Source organism: Zingiber officinale, chromosome 4B, assembly GCF_018446385.1.
Source record: "Zingiber officinale cultivar Zhangliang chromosome 4B, Zo_v1.1, whole genome shotgun sequence".
NCBI lineage: Eukaryota > Viridiplantae > Streptophyta > Magnoliopsida > Zingiberales > Zingiberaceae > Zingiber > Zingiber officinale.
In genome coordinates this window covers 42,987,701-43,009,614 of record NC_055993.1, presented here as the reverse complement: position 1 = coordinate 43,009,614, position 21,914 = coordinate 42,987,701, and positions in this window count along the sequence as shown.

The following is a 21,914-nucleotide window of genomic DNA, read 5'->3' as shown; positions in this document are numbered from 1 at the left end:
CGATCCAACAATTGGTATCAGAGCGGGGTCGCTTCGATTTGGTGCAACCACCAATCAAGCAATTTTTTCGTGATATTTTCAATTTTTTAGAGTCGACCGGAATTAGTACAATTACTATATTCCAATCTATTTCTCGTTCGAATCGGTTTTGCTCGAAGCTGGTGCAACATCACTCGAGTTCATTTTTTTACATCCCGCACTACTAATCCAAGACCCAGTCTTGGAACAGATTTATTTGTGTGTGCAGGTTTTAAAATGACACTTCAAGAAGGTTATAGCACCGCTCGACCACCGCTCGACCACCGCTCTTCACCGGAGACGATTTCGGGTACTGGAAGGGTCAAATGGAGGCGTACTCGCAAACCCAGTTCAAAGTCTGGATGATCACCAAGACAGGCCTTGATCTCCCACTTGACGACTCAGCCAAATTAGTATCATACCAGAACTATGACGCATCCTTAATAAAGAAAGTGGAGGCGAACGCAAAGGCAACCTGCATACTCCAGTGTGGTCTGACCAAGGAGGAGTTCAACAGAGTTGGACCATTCTCCAACGCAAAAGAGCTATGGGAGAAGCTGATCAAACTCCACGAGGGCACCTCCGACACCAAGGTAAGCAAAAGAGATATGTTATTTAATAAATTATATAATCTAAAAATGCAGGAAGAAGAGACAGCAAGTCAACTCCATGCACGGATTCAAGACATTCTCAACTCCCTCCACGCGATCGGCCAAAAGGTCGAGAACAAAGACATCATAAGGTACGCTCTCAACGCATTTCCGAGGAGTACATTATGGGCATCAATGGTAGATGCTTACAAAGTCTCCAAGGACTTATCTTCAATCAGACTAGATGAATTGTTTTCTGAATTCGAACTACACGAGAAGACTAATGCACAGCCAACCGAGAAAGGCATTGCTTTGATTGCAGGTACAAGTAGAACACGTGAACCAAGAACACGGCGAAGAACCGAACCAGAGCCGGAAGAAGAACTCGACTCAGATGAAGAAGACGACGAACTAACAACTGAACTCGTGAACCTTGTGAAGAAGCTCTACAAGAAGAAGAAGGGTTTCAACAAGAGAGACCTAAAGAAGTCAGTACAATCCAAGGAGGTTCAACCTAGTTCAAAAGTCAAGTTCGAGGTGATCTACTACGGGTGCAACCAAAAGGGGCACATCAAAGCCAACTGCCCAAATCAGAAGGATACAAAGAAGCAGAAGAATAAGAAGGTGCTCAAAGCGACCTTTAAAGAATCCTCAGAAGAAGGTACCGATGACGAGCTTGAACAAATAAGTCTCCTAGCACTAATGGCTCGGGACCAAATCAACATGTCCGAGAGTGAGAGCGAATCGGAAGCAGACTCGGAAAGAAGCCACGGATCCGTATCCGTTTCCGAAGGACCCGATCCCTCTGTAAGTATTCCTCGATTAAATAATTTAGTGAATTACTTATTACACAAATTAGCAAAATCAAACATTCGGGTCAAGTCACTTCTAAAGGAAGTAGCAGTCCTTAAAGAAGTGGCTAACTCCAAAACCTTGCCTGACCCAGTTCAGACTGGAAATTCAACTCAAGTCCAAAAGCTTGAAGAAGAAAATTCTAGTCTAAAAACTCAGGTCAAGGATTTGGAGAAGACCCTAGAACGATTTTCTTTGGGGTCCAAGAATCTTGACCTAATTCTCGGGACACAAAGAGCCATTTACAATAGAACTAGACTAGGTTTCAAAACAAAGAAGAAATATCGATCATATCTATCCTTAGTCAACAGACTAAATAGTAAACTAGTCCAAGCATGGGTACCCAAGTCCAACTTGGTCAATCAAGTTAGACTTGGTCAATATTGGGTCCCCAAGGATAAAGTATATTACCTTGATAAACCTTATCGAGACTATGATCCAGGGGGAACAAAAAGAAAACTTATTTTAATTAATAAATAAACAAAAATTATCTTAACAAATAAATAAATAAATAAATAAAATTAAGTTAAAATTATTTTAATAAATAAAAATTATCTTAACACATAAATTTAAAGGAATATAATTCTAAATTAAAACTTTAAAAACAAGTTAAAAGGAAAATCAATAATGGAGGCTCCAGAATAGCTGGCACCTCCAAAAGGAATCTACCCGACTGGGTAACCAAACGCAACCTACCCGGTAGGGTAATTAGGGATAGAATAAAAGGGCTAAGTTTAACTTGACCCACGGTACTGGTGAAGTATTGGATGATAGTACATTAGAGAAGCTTAGTCTATGCATGTCTAGGAAGATATGACTTCGACCTGGTGTATTTGGCTAAGTGGAACTGACCGAAGCTACCCTTTATGGATCCTAACTAGTTAGACCAAGGTTTTTTACTAAGTTCAGTGGATAGGACCATTTGGAAAACCTCGAAGGCATTGTTACTTTAATGATGTCCAAGTGACTCACCATAACCCAACAGTTTATCCAAAGAATGCCTATTTGTTGAGCCCAAAGCTAAACCTAAATCTAACATAAAGTTAAACCAAAACCCTATAATTGAACCTAATTCATCTCACAAATTATAGAATCCCCTGATTGAAAAATCTAGATCGGGTGAGATGATTAAGGACAAATTTTAAATTAAAATTAAATAAAATTAAGATAAAATTAAATTAAAATTAAATTAAATTAAATCAAAATTAAATTAAATTAAATTTAAATAAAATTAAATTAAATTAAATAAAAATTAAATTAAATTTAAATTTAAATTAAATTAAGTTAAATTAAAATTAAAATTAAAATTAAAATGAAATTTAATTAATTAAATATTTTTCAAATTTAATTAACTTAAATATTTTTCAAAATTTAATAAATTTACTTAATATTTTTTAAAATCTAATTAACTTAATATTTTTTAAAATTTCATTAACTTAATATTTTTTAAAAATTTAATTAACTTAATATTTTGCAAATTTAATTAACTTAATATTTTTTAAAATTTAATTGACGTAATATTTTTCAAATTTACTTAACTTAATATTTTTTAAAAAATTTAACTTAATATTTTTTAAAATTTAATTAAAGTAATATTTTTCAAATTTACTTAACTTAATATTTTTAAAAAAAATTAACTTAATATTTTTTAAAATTTAATTAACTTAATATTTTTCAAATTTAATTAACTTAATATTTTTCAAATTTAATTAACTTAATATTTTTCAAAGTTTAATTAACTTAATATTTTTTAATTAACTTAATATTTTTTAAAATTTAATTAAATTAATATTTTTCAAAATTTAATTAACTTAATATTTTTCGAAATTAATTAACTAAATATTTTTTCTTAAAAATCTAATTAACTTAATATTTTTTAAAAAGTTAATTAAATATTTTTCAAATTTAATTAACTTAAATATTTTTGAAAATTTAATCAATTAACTTAAATATTTTTCACAAATATAATTAGCTTAATATTTTTAAAATTTCATTAACTTAATATTTTTCAAATTTAATTAACTTAATTAACTTAATATTTTTCAAATTTAATTAACTTAACATTTTTCAAATTTAATTAACCTAATATTTTTCAAATTTAATTAACTTAACATTTTTCAAAATTAATTAATCTAATATTTTAATTATTCAACCATCTCACAATCACCCATAGGAATAACTGATCGCCAAAACCTAGATTGGGTGAGATGGAAAATTAAGAAGCTTATTTCAATCAAACTATCTTTTGATCCATTAAAAAGATTCAAATACCTTATGTGTAGGAATTGGATCAATGGATGTTGGATAGTGGATGCTCCAGACATATGACTGGAGATAGGTTGAAATTCACAAAGCTCAAATACAAGAATCTAGGATTAGTTACATTCGACAACAACGGTAAACTTAAGGTAATCGGAAAAGGTAATATCGAACTTAATTCCGATTTCATTATTCGAGACGTTTTATTAGTTGAAAATTTTAACTTTAATTTACTTAGTATAAGTCAATTGTGTGATAGTGACTACTTAGTTACCTTTAATAATTCTGGGTGTTTAGTTAAGAATATGGATAACCCCGAAATCATACTTAAAGGACTTATGAAAAATAACATCTACACAATTGACCTATCCTCATTAAAGTATCTTTTGACACAATAAGAGGAAATCAACCTGTGGCACAGAAGACTAGGTCACAGCCATGTCAAACTCATTTAAAAAATGAGTCAAAATGGCTTAGTTAGAGGGTTACCCAGATTAAAAAACCTAGACAATACAATTTGTCAGGCTTGCCAACAAGGTAAGCAAACCAAATCAACTCACAAGTCAACCAACCTAGATAAAACTGACTTCTTACTTGAGCTCCTACATTTAGACCTATTTGACTCACATGGAGCCAAGTCACTAAGCAAGAATCAGTACTACGTAGTAATAATTGATGATTACTCTAGATACATTTGGATAAAATTTCTAAAAACAAAAGATAAAACCTTTGAATTTTTTAATAATTTTTGCAAGCTAATATAAAATGAAAAAGATACCAAAATTAAAAGAATAAGGAGTGATCATGGGGGTGAATTTAAAAATCATAGGTTTACCCAATTTTGTAAAATTAATGGATACAAACATGAGTTTTCATGTCCTCAACCCCCCCAACAGAACAATCTAGTGGAACGAAAAAATAGAACCCTACAAGAGGCAGCTAGAACCATGTTAAACGAATATGACTTAAATCATCAATTCTGGGCTGAAGCAATAAATACAACAAACTATATTCAAAATAGAATTCTAATTAACAAATTACACAATAAAACCTCGTACGAAATATATTATAATAAAATTTCCAACTTGAACTATTTAAAAGTGTTTGGATGTAAAGTTCACATTTTAAACACTAAAGATTACTTAGGAAAATTCACACCCAAATCAGTCCAAGGAATATGCTTAGGGTACTCCACAACCAGTAGGGCTTATAGAGTCTATAACCAAAATATCTTAAAAGTTGAAGAAAAAACTAATGTAATCTTTGATGAAGAAAATAACCTACCTAATATAAATGAAAATGTTGACATTAACCCAAGAATTATAAAAGATGAAGAAATTCAACCTAACACTAGACCAGAGGAACCAACTACTGACTCAAGTATAAGACCAACCAAAATAAGTACCTCTCACCCACCTGACCAAATTTTGGGTGACCCAAACCTAGGAGTTAGAACTAGAGCTTCCTATAGAAAACTGAGTCAGATTGCACTAATCTCTAAAATTGAGCCTAAGACTATAGAAGAAGCCCTACCTGACCCAGACTGGATCATTGCTATGCAGGAAGAATTAGCCCAATTTGATAGGAACCAAGTCTGGGAACTTGTACCTAAACCCTTAGATAAGTCCATAATTGACACCAAATGGGTATTTAGGAACAAATTGAATGATCAGGGTGATATAGTAAGAAATAAGGCCAGACTAGTAGCCAAAGGGTTTAGCCAGGTTGAAGGTTTAGACTATGACGAAACCTATGCACCAGTAGTCAGACTTGAATCCATTAGGATGTTGTTGGCATATGCAGCACATAAAGGATTTAGGTTATACCAAATGGATGTCAAGTCAGCCTTCTTAAATGGGTTCATTAAGGAAGAGGTCTATGTAAGCCAACCCCCCGAATTTGAGGACATAGACAAATCAAACCATGTATTCAGACTGAAAAATACCTTATATGGCCTAAAACAAGCACCTAGGGCATGGTATGAATGGTTATCCAATTACCTAATATCCATGGGCTTTAACCAAGGTCAAATAGATCAGACCTTATTTGTCAAAACCTTAGAGAAAGACATCTTTATAGCCCAAATCTATGTTGATGATATAATTTTTGGCTCAGCCAACACTAAACTCTTAAAAGAATTTGTTAAATTAATGGAAACTGAATTTGAAATAAGTTTAGTACGGGAACTCAATTTTTTCATAGGCCTACAAATTAAACAAACCAAAGATGGAATCTATATTTATCAAACTAAATATGCTAAGGAACTAATTAAAAAATTTGGCATGAAAAATTCAAAAATTATAAATACACCAATGGCAACTAATGTCAACATTGATTCCGACCTTGAAGGAAAGCTAGTAGATCCAAAACACTATAGAAGTGTTATAGGTAGCTTACTCTACCTAACTACAAGTCGACCCGATATACTATTTGCAGTAGGTATGTGCGTAAGATACCAATCTTGTGCAAAAGAGTCACATCTAACATATGCTAAAAGAATACTTAGGTACATTAAGGGCGCCCTAAATGTAGGACTCTGGTACCCTAGAACTTGCACCTTTGACCTTTTTGGCTATTCTGATTCAGACTATGCCGGGTGCAAACTAGATAGAAAAAGTACAAGTGGAAGCTGCCAAATTCTAGGTCAGTGCCTAGTAAGTTGGTCAAGCAGAAAGTAACACTGCGTTGCCTTATCCACTACTGAAGCTGCCAAATTCTAGGTCAGTGCCTAGTAAGTTGGTCAAGCAGAAAGTAACACTGCGTTGCCTTATCCACTACTGAAGCTGAATACATAGCCCTACGAGAATGTACTTCTCAACTTTTGTGGATGATGTACATACTAAAAGACTATCAACTAGAATATAAAAATACAAAAATTTTAATTGATAATATAAGTTCAATTAATCTGACCAAAAATCTAATTCACCACTCTAGAACTAAACATATAGAGGTAAAACACCATTTTGTAAGGGATCATGTAGATTGAGGTGAAATTGTGCTCAACCATGTGGAGTCCAAATCAAACCTAGCTGATATTTTCACAAAACTCTTACCTGAACTCGAGTTCAGTACACTTAGAAGACAAATAGGAATGTGTTGGGTAGAATAGATCTTGATTTTCAAACAAATTTCCTACATCTAATTTTGAAAAAAAATTTATCTTCAAAATAGCTTAACCTTAAAATTATCTTTTAAAATTCTAGGAAAAATAATGTTTTCAAAATCCCAATTTTATTAGTTTTTCAAAATTTGGACTTAGCCTAGGATCTTCTCGCTAGAAATCATGTTCCCCTAGTTTCAGCCAGAGCATCTCACAAACACACTAGGCATAACTTGCTTGTGTTTTGAAAGAAACTTAGAATGACGTGAGATGCATAGGGTACAACTTGGACTCCAGAATGCTTATTTTTGTGCATCATAGTGAGTCTGGGCGTTAAAACTAACTTTACATTAATCAAGTTAAATGATCTAGCCATAGTCAAATCTAACTGGATTACTAACTTAACTTGACTAACCAAGAGAAAACTGTTGCCCTCTAGGTATTCAGCCAGTAACTAAAGGTTAGACAATTGGTTAAGGATATTAAAATTTCAAGTTGACTCATGCTTGCACTTTAGGGCTCTAATACCTCACCAAAGGAAATTGGTTAATTTGAAATCCATTTAACTTGACTCATGCTTGGACATTAGATTCTTAATTAATTGCTCCTCCTTGGCCGTTAATTTAAAATTCTTTATTACGACTTCCATAATCATCTTTTAACTAAGTCAAATCAAAAGACTTTTTTCCTCCAACTTTACTAACAATTTTCAAAAATGTTCTGTTCAAGTATTTTACAAAAAGTCTCAGTTTACTTTTTCAAACTTTTAAAAAATATTCGAAAAAGCTTTGTAAAAGTAATGTTTTTTTTTAAAAAAGAAACGGCTTTAAAATTTTTTTTTAACGAAATATTTTTCAACAAAGCCTTACGAAACTAGCTAAGTCATTTTTATTGCAAAACTTAAGCTTACTATTTCTCAAAACTTGCCTTTTGAAAATCATTTGTTTTAATTTTTTCCTAAACTTGCACAAAATTTGGCTAAGTTAAAGGAGTTGTTCAAAACAGTAATCTTAATTTAGCTATGTTTCGGTTCAAAGAAAAATCTTTTTAGCTAAATTAGTTACTAAACTCAGTTTTCTTAAAACCAACTTTCTTAGGCTTTAATTTGTTTATTTCAAAGACAAGTTTTCCCTTAGCAAATTTCACTTACAAGAAATATTGCTTTACAGTGTTTTAAAATATAACTTTTTAAAGCTGAAAATGTAAGTTGTTAAAAAAACTTAGTCCTTTTCATGTTGTCTTTTTACTATTGTTTCTCCATACAAAAGTTTTTGATATATGGCAAAGGGGGAGAGTAAGATAAATTCAAATTATTCAAAATTCAAATTAAGGATAAGAGAAAGAGAGCTCTTATTAAGGGGGAGCCTTATAGCCTTATACATTTAGCTTGCTTACGTTCTTACTTGAAATTTGTACTTAAAAAGCTTGCTTATGTATATTGATACATTCGTTTACTTATGCTCATTTTACTTAACTTTGAATTTAAGTTGTCATAATCAAAAAGGGAGAGATTGTTGGTGCGGGAAGCATCCAACGATCGAACCAATGTTTTGATAATGGCAAAGGATTCAAAGTTAATGTTATGTTGTGATCTAACAAGTTTGAATGAGCTTGCAGGAAAGTCCTAAGTGTACTTAGGCAAAAGCCCTAGCTGCGGTTAGGCAAGTTGAAAACCCTAAGGGGTGGTAACCCTAGGTCATAGGGGGTGGTAACCCTATGCGGAAAGTCTTGGCGGGTTGAGGGCTTCAGGCAAAAAGTCCTAGGGGGTGGTAACCCTAGGTGAAAAGTTCTGGTGTCGCAAACCAGGTGGAAGACTGGACGGGTCGGGGAGTGGGTGTCCAGCAGAAAGTCCGGAAGTATCGAGTGCCGAGCAAAAGTCCAATCGATCTGGAGGATCGCACTGGCAACAGGTAACTCTCCTGAGAGGAGTAGGTGAGGGCGCATTCCCCACAAAGGGAATAGTAGGCGTCGGGTCGACCTAGGGTTTCCGGTTGGAAATTTGAAGTCAGACCCAGGATAGTCCGGAGACTATCAATATTTTATTTACCATATCTATTGTGTGCTAACTTTGTTTTGTAAGGTATGTGTTTGGGACTAACACATTTTGCAGGAACAAAGGAGCAAGTTTCACCTCGGATGAACAGTGTCCGAGGCGCCTCCATAGAGCTTTGAGGCGCCTCGGGTGCAAGCCGAAGCCAGCTGTCCAGAGGAGCTGGAGGCGCCTTCATGGGGACTGAAGGTGCCTTGGATCACTGCTCGAAGGGGCCTTGGAGCGGCATTGAAAGCGCCTTCAGGTGGATAATGAGCAGCGGTCAAAGCTTGATCGACAGCGATCGAAGCGGGATAAAACTTAGTTTCTAAGGTGCCTTGGAGCTTGATGGAGACGCCTTGAACACCCATTATAAGGGAGTCTCGACCAACAGCCCAGGACAACACCTTCTGAGCAATCCTTACGCTACAAGCTGCTAACGAGACGATCCCGAAGTGCTACAACATCATCCCGACAACCCGGAGCGTTAGTTTTTCAGCATTCTATTGTCTTTATTAATTTAATTACTGTTTCGCTCTGTACTTAGATTGTAATAATTTTCGAGCTTATATTTGTTGCCCACCGGAAGCGATCAACGATCGCGGGCCTTGGAGTAGGAGTCGTCACAGGCTCCGAACCAAGTAACTTCTCGTGTCTTTGTGTGTGATTGTTCTTTTAATTTTCGCTGTGTTTATTACTCGAGTTTTACGATCCCGAAACGAAATAGCCACGAGCGCTATTCACCCCCCCCTCTAGCGCTTCTCGATCCAACATGATCTATATAGCATTTGATTATGAATAAATATCTCCTTATGTGTTTTCTAGTAATATATTGAAAATAGTAAAAGTTATTTAAGTTTGACCATCAAGTTTCTAGGTCTTGGACATGATTGAATGCTTTATTTGCATGCTATTAGTTAGTATGGTAATGGATTGTATTTTGATTAATTGAGTTTGATTTCTAAAATAACATAAAGAAGACCACCTAAAGCCAATACTTTATCCTCTTGTTGTGTGATATGTGCTCATGATAATTGAACTCTAGAACTTGCTTTGTTTCTTTTCAAAATCACAATATCTTATGCACGCATGAACATGATGAAGGATATTTCTTTCCCCATTCTTTTCCTTTTAAATTCTAATTGAATAACTCACTCAACATTTTTTATCTCCTACCATATTTTTTCACTTAATTAAATTAAGAATTTCGGTTGATTTCTTGATGAGTTGGATTGTTCTAGACAGATAAAGCTTTAAGTGTGGGGAGAATTTGGATATGTTCAAGGATCTTAAAGATTTTGGAGGGTTTTATGGTAATGAATTTTGTTTTTTGAGCATGATAAAGGAGTTAGTATAAAATTGGATGGCTTTGCGCAAACAATTGCAATGGGTGCATTTGAATGCTTGCATATTGTTTTGTCCTTACCAATGGAGTGCAGATGTTGGAGTTTTGCATCAAGTTTTTCTATTCGAGCGATTTGATAAGAGAATTGGTCAATTTACTCTTGTATGATTTCTAGAAGTACAAGGAGATGTGTTGAAAAAAAATCAATGCAAAATTGCAGGAATTAAAACTATTATGATTTGTTAGAGAAGCTGGGAAAATCAATCTTGCTATTTTCTGGAAAAAATGAATCCTGGCACATTCAATAATTTCAAATTTCTGGTGAATGATTGTTAGAAAACAAATCCTTTGAAAATTCAATTCTAGAGAAAAAAAGAAGTTGATATATGAAATTACTGGTTTGTGTTGAGTGCAATTCTAGAAGTTAAGTGTTGAAATTTGTTAGTTGAGTGCCTAACATCAGTGATGATTCACAATTTTTTCAATTAATGAAGTGAACTTGATAAGCAAAGGGATAATGTGCCATTTGAAACTCGAAAGATAGTAAATTACTTCGCAGTAAACAAAAGAAAAGAAACCAAAGAAACTATTTTGTGCCAAAGTCTTATGTTGTTTATGACCAGCATCACTTTAAGTTCAAGTTCCAATCACTTTAGTGCCAAATGAAATCTTCTCCTAAACTTAGCTTTACATGATTTAAGCCAAAACTCTTTCAAGTTCTAGTTTATGAAATTGGAAGTTGAGAAACCAGTTATTCAGAGATGAGTGTTATTCTTGAATTGGCATTTCTAATCTGTTTCCTTAAGTGTTGAATGCAGAGTTCAATGACATCCTAGATGCTTCCTAGTTTATGTTAGTAGCATTCCAAGAATTCGGAAGCAAATGGACAGTGATCAGTTAGTGTTAAAAACCAAAGGAATTTAGAAGTTGCAGTAGGAAGAGTCCTGATTACAAATCAGAATAAAAGAATGAAACTTACATAAGAATTTTTTTTAACCTTGATTAGTGAAAACTTAAATGAAGTTCTTGTTTACTCAGTGATAAGTGGTATTCTTCTTTTCTCTAAGTCTCAAACAATTCAGCATTTGGAGTGTTAAGGTTCTGAATTTCAAAGGCTTGTACACTTGAATTAGAATTATGAAATTGCCAGCTGTAGTTGCAGCTGAATGCAATGGGGAACTGGATGAACAAAGAAATGGTGAATGCTTGGGAGTTATCTTATCTCATCAACTTCTTTAGCTTCTGTTCCTCCCAATGCATTATGTGCAGGATTGCTGAGGTGAATTGTACAGAGCTGTAATTCTGGGAATTATCAAGTTGAACTTACTGGAATAATTGGTTAAATGAAGTTAGTCATTCCACCCATTGGGAAATCTGAACTCTCATCTTTAATGGGTTCTATGCAAGTTTAAGAGTGATATAAGAAAGTCAGACATCTTGGCAGATCTTCGCCAATGAAACAGGGACCAAAATTTAGTCAATAAAAGTTGTGAATGAATATATCAACTTCAACATGCTGTGTGCCAAATTGTGCTGTGATTTCTAAATGACAGCAATTAGAATTCAACCTCTTATTTATTTAGTGTCAATTGACATGCATTGATAAGCTTAGCTATTTGTGATTCAAGACAATTCTTCAAAATTTTAATTTCTGAAACCTATGTGCTAAAATGCATGATTATAAAATTGAGTGTAAGGGGTTGTTGTAGTTCCTAAACCTTGTTTGGTTCTTCACCTATGCAAAATGAATGAATTTGTTAAGCCATAAGGAGGAGAGAAGAAACCTGGCTGATCACTGAAATTGAGATTTGTAAAAAACCAAAATTCTAAAATCATCTTTATTTTTGAATTCTGAAATTATTTCTGAATTGAAGAGTTGTTGCTTAAGAATCTGAATTCAAATAGGGAAGATGGTTGCAGTTGAACATGGAGCAAAAGTTTGAATCTGAATTTGAATCCAATCCTTGGATTAGCTGCTGATTTCTTCAAACTGGATTTTTAAAACTACTTCTGAATCTACAGAGATTGCAGCAGTTTTAAATTAGAAACTTCTGCCTCTGAACAATAATAATGCTAACTTAAAGCATCTCCAGAAAGAAGGTGGAACTGAAGTTGTTGGATCAAGACGTTCTAGAAGGGCGACTGGGGGGTGGATGGGTGAATAGCACTCATGATGTTTTCACATTTTCGTAAAACACAGAATGCACACCAGAAATAAAGAAATAACAATCAATCGCAAATACTAAGATTTATTTGGTTTGGAGCCTATGGCAACTCCTACTTCAAGGCCTGCACTTGAGAGTGCTTTTGTTGGAAAATTACTATAGTTTCAGAAATTCAAGTACAAAGATGAAGTACAATGATAATGTAATTAAAGTACTATGAACAATTATACCGACAACTTTAGAATTTGAAGAGGTGTGCTTTCGGTCGTCAAGGTTGCATTACAACTTCGTAGACTTGTCTTTGGAGCAGTGCGCAAGAGCAATAGATGTTCTGAATGTTATGTCGAAGTGCTGGTCAAGGCCTTCTTTTATAGCTGAGTTGAGCCTGATCCAGATCCACTGATCTTGGGATCAAGTTTGACTCGATGTTGATTGGTTAACTGATACCCTTGATCAGTCTACTAAACTCGCCTAAATTTGTTGGCTTCTCATCCAGATGTTGCTGCTCCATATAAGTCTTCGTTCGATCTACCAATACTGTCGTTCAATCGACTGAACCCTCAACACTCCTTGTCTTATCTGGTCCGATCAACCCTATCTGAAGTTTATCCATCGTTCGATCGACTGAACCTCCCTGTTTAGTTGATCGATCCCTTGATCTACACTTCATCGCGACCTGAAATCTAATCTTCTAGCTTTGTGGTTTAGTCGACTGATCCGGACATTCGGTCTACCAAACAAGGCAAAATCTGAACGTGTAAAACAGCTAGTTTCCTGCAAAATAGAGTTAGAATAATAGGTAAATAGTATAAAAATGTAACTTTGACAGTCTCCAGACTGTCTGACTTGACTTTGGGTTTCGCTAAAATTCTAGGTCGGACCGATGTCTACTGTTCCCTCTTTGGGAAGCGTGTCCTGACCTACTCTTCTCAAGAGAGTTTATCTTTTCCCAGACCGGTCCTCCCTATCGTCTGGACTTTTGCTCAGCGTCCGAGATGTCAAAACTTCATGCTGAACGTCTGATCCCGACCCATCCAGTTTTCCACCTGGTGTTTGCGACCCCCAGGATTTTCACTTAGAGTCTTCGACTCTAGGATTTCGTCCAACGTTCTCAACCCGCCAAGACTTCGCCCAATCCCCAGGACCAGGACTTCGTTGCCTAAGTGCAGCTAGGACTTTCTATAACCTAGGGTTACCTTCCCCTAGGATTTTCTACCTGCCTAGAATCCACTAGAACTTTTACCTAAGAACACTTAGGACTTTCCTGCAAGCTCAGTCATTGTAACGCCTGCCCTACTTATTGCCCTAATCTAAGACATGGACGTTACACTTTTTATACCTTCTAAAGACTTCGTTATATGCACACTGCTCGGTTCAAAGATCTACTCTGAACTTGTTTCGACTGTTGAGTCGTGGTTTGGAGCGATGTAGAGCTGAGATGAAGTCTAGAGCTGCTAGAGAGTCTGGGCTGTGTGACCCTGACCGACCATGTAGCCTCACCCGAGAAGGAGCTAGTCATGGGCGTGTGGTGATAATCGGCCGTGTGACCTTACCGGGCCCGGGTCTGGGCACGACTGTGTGTGCTACACGGTCGTGTAAGGCCTTCCCTGCTAGTGCAGGGCACGACCATGTAAAGGACACACGGTCGTGTCACCTTTGAAGCAAGACCCACCACCTGGCCGTATGTATCACACGGTCGTGTGACATTTCCAGAGGCTAAGGCTTGCATGGTCGTGTGTAGCACATGACCGAGTAACCCCTTCCAGAGGCTAGGTTGGGCATGACCGTGTATACCACACGACCGTGTAGGTCCTCCAGAGAGAGAGAGAGAGCATGGCACGACCGTGTACATTCACACGGCCGTGTCAACTTGGTAGAGGGAAGGAAGTTCGGGGTCGTGTGACTCTACACTGCCATGTGGGGATCACACACCCCACTCTGGCATGACCGTGTGAATTCACACGGCTGTGTCACTTGGGCCGAGGGGGAGAGGTTTAGAGCCGTGTGACTCCACACGGTTGTGTCACGGGCCGTGTGGGGATCACACCCAGCCCTACAAAGGAAGTAGTTCTTCCCTTTGTACTCCTCCTAGGACTACCATTCTATCCCTTTTCTTGAGGAAGAGTTTGTGACACACTAATTACTACCAAACTGTAAATCATCTTAAGCAATTCTTAACAGTGTGTGTTTCATGCATAGCCAAAAGATAGGAAAATACACTACACCAAGGTTTAACATGTTCCTTGCACTAGCAAGTTCCAGGATCTTCCTCCACGGTTCTGACACACACACCCACCAAGCACTGCTCCTACTGCCCCCTCTTACTCAAGCTTTCCTTTACCTTTATCTGCAGTACAAGGAAATGCAAATCTATAAGCGAACGCTTAGTAAGTACCATCTACTCACAAAACGATACATTAAAAGAAGACATTCTTTTTAAAACTGCTAAAGGAAAACACAAGCATGAACTTGACAGTAACTCACACTAAAACCATACTTCGGAAATATGTACATGACATGCATTTTTAAACCAGCTTATCATGCAAACCATCAACTTAAAAACCATGCTAGGAATGTAAGGAACACATGATTCTTGGCATATTATAGAGTTCATTAATGCTACACAATATAACTCAAATTTTCAACTTGGGAAGCTTACACTAAACAAACCATGAAGTTTGAAAACATTATAGTACATAATTAGTGAAAATAATAATCATTTTGCTTTGGGCCCGACATTGTACCACTTTGCGCGCGTCCTTAATAAGATCCAAGATAGTTAATCCCGAACCTATCAAGGTACTACTAGGCGATCTAGGGGCCTAGGGGCGATCTAGGAGTCCACCCATAGACCTTGTGTCCAGTACATGCCTTCTAAAGTAAAATACTTTCTTTTAACTATTGATTTCTTGTTCTTGCACTTGCTTGTCATTTAAACAAACACCTTTTATGGGCTTAAATCCCCTCACACTTATAGAGAAGCACTTTAGGGCACTTAAACCTGCTTCTTAGCCCCAAACTAAATGGGAAGCAATTCAAGGTTCCCTACACATGCTCTTAATCCCAAAAACTCTAGAGGGAATCTAACATAACATGATATGCATCTTCCTTAACATGTCTAAAGCATATCTGAACATGTATCTTCTAAATCATGCATAAAAGATATTACAAAATGCATCTTTGAAGCAACTTATACTGCAGGTGGGTGGTACTTACATCCTTTCGCTATATCTTACTATTATAAGGTGTAGGGAAGACAATCCTCCCTCGTATGCCTTAATCTCCGAGTCGCCCTTCACCAGCGTACCAATCCTTGCGAAACTCTCCTCTTAAATCCTCCCCTTGAAGAACTTAGAAGCTTGAAAACCTAAGTTTCTTGATCTTGGCCGATACCACAAAAGAGAAAAGAGAGGATTCGGCTAGGGAGGAAAGGAAGAGGAAATGAAGATTAGGTTTTGATCTCATCCATCCCCTTTTATACCAAGTGGAAGTTGAAGCATCTCTCCACATATAATCTATATATAATGAATTGTTTCATATTACTCATGTGATGCTTTACCACCACCTAATGGCTACTTAAACCAAACTCAAGTAAGAGGTCTCGGCTTCAAATCCTAGCCCGGGCCATTTATGAATATATTTTTATTTCTTTTCTCTTCTATTTCTTTTTGCTCTTTTGGATTAGAGGAAATTTACGAGTATTACAGTCATACTTGTTATATCATAAGATATCTTAACTTTTGAACCCTTTGCCATTATCAAAACTCAGGTTCAATCGTCTGGTGCTCCCTACACCAACAGAAATATTTACAAAGATCATTATGATTAGTATGCACAGAGGAAAATAAATAAAATAAAATATAATAGAACGAAGGAAAACCAAGGGTTGCAAAATTGAAGAGAAGGAAAAATGATGAGAATGGCACATTAGGAGCTCTCTCAAAATCAGATTTAGTCCTCTATGAGGTTCTTGTATCTCCATTGAACTTGAATCCTAATTCTAAATTTCTAAAATGGCACAACTAAACCTGAGAATCTGATTCTTGAATTTTGAAGCTACATCAACAAATGAAGAAAAAAACATGTTTGTGCCAAAAGTTCATGTTGTTTTTTACCAATACCAATGTGAAATTACTATCCTATCAATTCAGTGCCAAATGATACCCTCATCCAAGATGAATTTTATATGATTTAAACTGAAGATACCTTAGTATCTCAATTCTAAAACTTATTCCTTAATTCAAAAAAATTCTGGACTTGGGTCCTAAAATATGAAGTTTGAATTGTAGGAATTTGAATTTTTAAATATGGTTTGAATATGATGTAAGAACTAGAATTTAACTTCTGAAATTGAAATTGAAATGGTTAAGGGTTAGTCATTAATGGTTGGGTGAAACAAATCAGATTTAACAAGATTATCCTCATGAAAGGATGATGAAGTTTTTTGGAGAGAAAATGTCATGAATTAAAAATAGTGTGGAAGTTGTAGCTTTTAGAACTTAGCTAGATTTTAATGTTCCTGAATTTTGTGAAACAAGTAATTTTGCAGAATATTCAATGAGTTGACAAAACAATAGGGAAGAAATTTGCACTTGGACATCCAAGAACAAGCATATTAAAGATTATTGAAGAGTATTATCTCTTACTCAATGAAGTTGCTCATCAATTGTGAAGAGTGAGTAAGTTGAAATCCCTAGTCATGTTGAAGTTAATGTGTAGGCATTCATCTATGTTCAATAATTGGTCAACTCAGGTTTATTCCTCCAATGCTCTCATTTCTTTATTGATACTTTTCCTTTAGTCATTGTGCTTGCTTCACTTAGTTATTTGTGAATCTATTTCAATTCTTAATAAGCCTGTTTGATTCATACATGCTATGTATTTATGGTGATGGAGAATTATAAAATAAGCGAGGCTATGGTAATGAGGTGTTGTGAGTGACATTGAGTGATCTCCATTTCAATATTTAAGTGTGAGAGTTAGAATATGTGCATTTACATCGTGAGATTGAATATTTATTAATTATTCAAATGGATTAAAATCACCACATTTATTGATGATCTTAATATTTTTTTTACTATCTTCTAGGTATTGATAGGAAATTATGTGTGAGATGATTTTTAGTTTTTTTTAAGTTTGTTTGCTTGCTCGAGAAATGCGAGAATAAGTGTGGAGGATTTGATAAACACCATTTTGATACAATATTTTGACTCATATATATGCATATTTTTTTAATCTTTTCATGTGTTAATTTTATATTTATATCACATTTCATGAATTAAATTCATTCTTGGACTTTAATACAATTTATCTCATGATTGTGGTATTCGATTCTAATATTTGAATATGATATTTGTAGATGATTAAAGGGTCATGGACTAGGTCAGATTAGACCAAATTGAGCTAAAATCTAAGTTTAAATGAGGAGATAAAGTTCTAAATTAATCTGGACCATTCATTCAAGATTTGGGAATATTTGAGCTATCCAACAAGATATGGGCCATCCAAGTCAAAAAGGAAGTAGATCATCACTGTTGATCTAGATCTGAGCCTTTGGATAAGATCTAGATCGAATCCCACCCTTGGATTAGATCCAGAAGAATCTCAGTTATCTGTTCAGATACGATGGGAATCAAAAACGAGAAGCAATAGTAGAGATTGGAGATCATCAATTTTCTACAGAGGAGACGCATGCAAGAGTGGAGGAGGGGTGATCCCAATCATCTTCACCACCTCGCCCATTGGAGCTCCACCCACCGTTAGGAGTTAAGGGTTTTCCCTTTCCTATCCACTCCATCCAACTCCTATGATCCATATTCCATCCCATTTGGAGACACCATCTTCAGTCAAGCGCCGATCATCTTCCACCATCATCCACCACAAGAGAATAGGATTTTCCTTTCATTTCTGGCATTTCTCAAAACTGCAACCTTCTCCTTCCTCATTAATTCCATCTCTGATGCACATCCTCTACACATCAGACTTCAGTCAATCTCCTCTACTCCACTTCACATCTAGTTAAAGATGATACAAGTTAGAGAATGCCCTAACTTGATCTCTAAGCTGTTGGGTTTTTCGGGCCACGAAAACCGTATTTTCGCGTCGCGGAAACCCCGAATCACCCATGCCACTGGATCTCGTGCGAAGAAAACTTTCAAAAATATGAGTACGAGTTTAAAGCTTCAATCTACAGTAGATCTACAAAGGAATAAAACATTTTTATACCTTTGAAGCGTGCCTTTCGCGTATCCCGCTCGTCCAAAATGCCGGATCTCTAGACCGTCAAGCGTACGGTCCTCTAGAAGTATCCACACGAACAACTTAGGTGGAGAAGACCTAAACAAAGGTGTGCTAGCACCTTGATAGGTCACGGCAAGAAGAGGAGAGGGAGAGAGCAAGAAGAACTCAAGGAAGAAGAAGGAGGAATCAATGAGATTAACTCACAAAATGAAAACATATCCTCCTCTTGATGTGGCCGGCCACATTAAGAGATGTGTAACCTCCATGGAATGCCAAGAGTCACAACTCTTGGTAACTCCCATGAGGTGGCATCCTACTTAAGCAACCATGATGATGTGGAACATCATCATTGGCCCAATCAATGCCAACTCACCAATGAGATGACATAAAGTCAAGTCAAACTTGACTCTTCATCTTCCTTTCAAGTCAAGTCAAACTTGACTTAATCTCTCTCATGGTTGATCTAATCCAACCATTTAATTCAAGCCACTTTAATATAATGAATCTAATTCATTTAATTAAATTGATTCAATGAGTCATAATCCAAATTAGACTCATTAAACACATGAATCAACTTGAGTCTAACTCAATTAGCCCAATTAGGATTACTCTTAATCCAATTTGATTCATCAAATGAATCTAATCCTCTTGGTTCATCATATGAACCTAATCTCCATTTAATTGTCCTTAGTGTGTGACCCTATAGGTTCTTGTAACGTTGGCAATGCCCCTAAACCCATTTAGGAGCATAAGTAATTAGCGGTATCTAGCAACACATCATTACTACCCAATGTTATAAGAATGTTGAGATCCAACATCACCTTTGTGACTACTAATTGTGACTCCTCACAAAATATGACAAGTGTCCTTCTATCCTAGACATCTAGATTGATCAATGTGAGGCATAGACCGTGTCATCCTCTAATCAATCTAAATCTTGAACTCCAAGTAGACTCACTCAATCAAATGAGCTCAATATCCTATATTGACTCATTTGGGCATGGCCATACACTTCGTGGTCTCACTCTATCAAGAATATTGATGTCGCTCCCGTCATATAGGAGGGATAGATCTCATCTACATCACTCACATCCCTCTGCATAATTCGTTACTTACCCAATAATCGCCTTTATAGTCCATCCAGTTACGGGTGACGTTTGACGAAACCAAAGTACATAACTCCTTATGTAGGGATCCATGGTGACTTCAGGTCTAAGGACTAGTAGTCATACTAATAGCCACATGAGAAAGTATATGACACTCATATAACGATCCATGATACTTTCTCATGGCGGGTCATTCAGTATACATTCTCCAATGCATACCCATGTGTCAACTTGATATCTCTATATCCATGACTTGTGAGATCAAGTCATCGAGTTGACCTACATGCTAGTCTTATTGCATTAACATTGCCCCTGAATGTTAATACTCAACTAGGAATGATTAAGAGTAGTGTTCCCTATATCATTTCACTATCGGTTCAACTAACCAATTGATATAGGTGAGAACCGTCTACTCAAGGACGTTATTATACTTAGTTTATTTGGCACCAATATAAGTAAGTATAATAACCAAAAACCAAATGCCTTTATTTATATAGAATATGATACAACAAGTCCAAAATACAATCATCAAATGATTGGCTCTAGGACTCTAGCTAACAATCTCCCACTAGCACTAGTGCCAATCTGTGTAGGCTCTAAGCCCCAATGACCTAGTGTGACCATCATGCTTCCTCTGTGCCAAAGCCTTGGTTAAGGGATCTGCAATGTTAGCCTCTGTAGGTACTCTGCATATCTTCACATCTCCTCTCTCGATGATCTCTCGAATGAGATGGAAGCGCCGTAGTATGTATTTGGTCCGCTGGTGTGAGCGAGGTTCCTTCGCCTGTGCTATAGCTCCATTGTTGTCACAATAGAGCTCAATAGGGTCAGCAATGCTAGGAACCACCCCAAGTTCAGTGATTAACTTACATATCCAAACTGCCTCCTTTGCTGCCTCTGATGCAGTAATGTACTCGGCCTCTGTCGTAGAATCAGCTACTGTGTCCTGCTTCAAACTTTTCCATCTCACAGCACCACCATTAATGCAAAACATGAACCCTGACTGCGATCGATAATCATCCTGGTCGGTCTGGAAGCTAGCATCACTGTAACCCTTTACAGCTAGCTCATCATCGCCTCCATATATTAAGAAATATTCTTTAGTCCTTCTTAAGTACTTAAGAATATTCTTGACCGCTATCTAGTGACTTTCACCTGGATCTGACTGGTATGCTCAAAGCATACGAGACATCAGGTCGAGTACATAGCATGGCGTACATGATAGATCCTATGGCTGAGGCATAAGGGATCTGATCCATGCGGTCTCTTTCCTCTCTAGAAGAGGGACCTTGAGTCTTTGAAAGACTCACACCATGTGATATCGGCAGAAATCCCTTCTTGGAGTTCTGAATGGCAAACCGAAGGAGTACCTTGTCAATATATGTACTCTGACTTAGGCCAAGCAATCTCTTAGATCTATCTCTATAGATCTGTATCCCTAGAATGCGGGATGTCTCACCTAAGTCCTTCATTGAGAAGCAACTCCCTAGCCAGGTCTTGACAGACTAAAGAAAGGGATGTCCTTCCCAATGAGTAGTATGTCATCCACATACAATATGAGGAAGACAACTATGTCCCCTACAACCTTCTTGTAGACACAAGGCTCATCTTCGTTATTGATGAAACCAAACTGTTTGATTGCATCATCAAATCAAAGATTCCAGCTCCGAGAAGCTTGCTTTAGTCCATAAATGGACCTATGCAGCTTGCATACTCTGCTAGTATGCTGTGGATTTACAAAACCCTCAGGTTGTGTCATGTACACATCCTCGAGTAGGTTTCCATTCAGAAACATGGTTTTGACATCCATCTGCCATATCTCATAGTCATGGTAGGCTGCAATAGCAAGCATGATCCGAATGGACTTAAACATCGCTACTAGAGAAAAAGTTTCATCATAGTCAATACCATGAATCTGCTTGAAACCTTTAGCTACCAAGTGACCCTTATAGATAAGTCCATCCATGTTAGTCTTTCTCCTAAAGACCCACTTACACCCTATGGGTTTTACCCCTTCAGGTGGATCAACCAAAGTCTATACTTGGTTGGTGTACATGGATTCCATTTCGGATCTCATGGCCTCTAGCCATTTCTCGGAATCTGGTCTCATCACAGCTTCTTGATAGGTGACAGGCTCATCCTCTATGAGCACAATGTCATCATGGTCAGACAAGAGAAATGAGTATCTCTCAGGCTGACGACGTACCCTA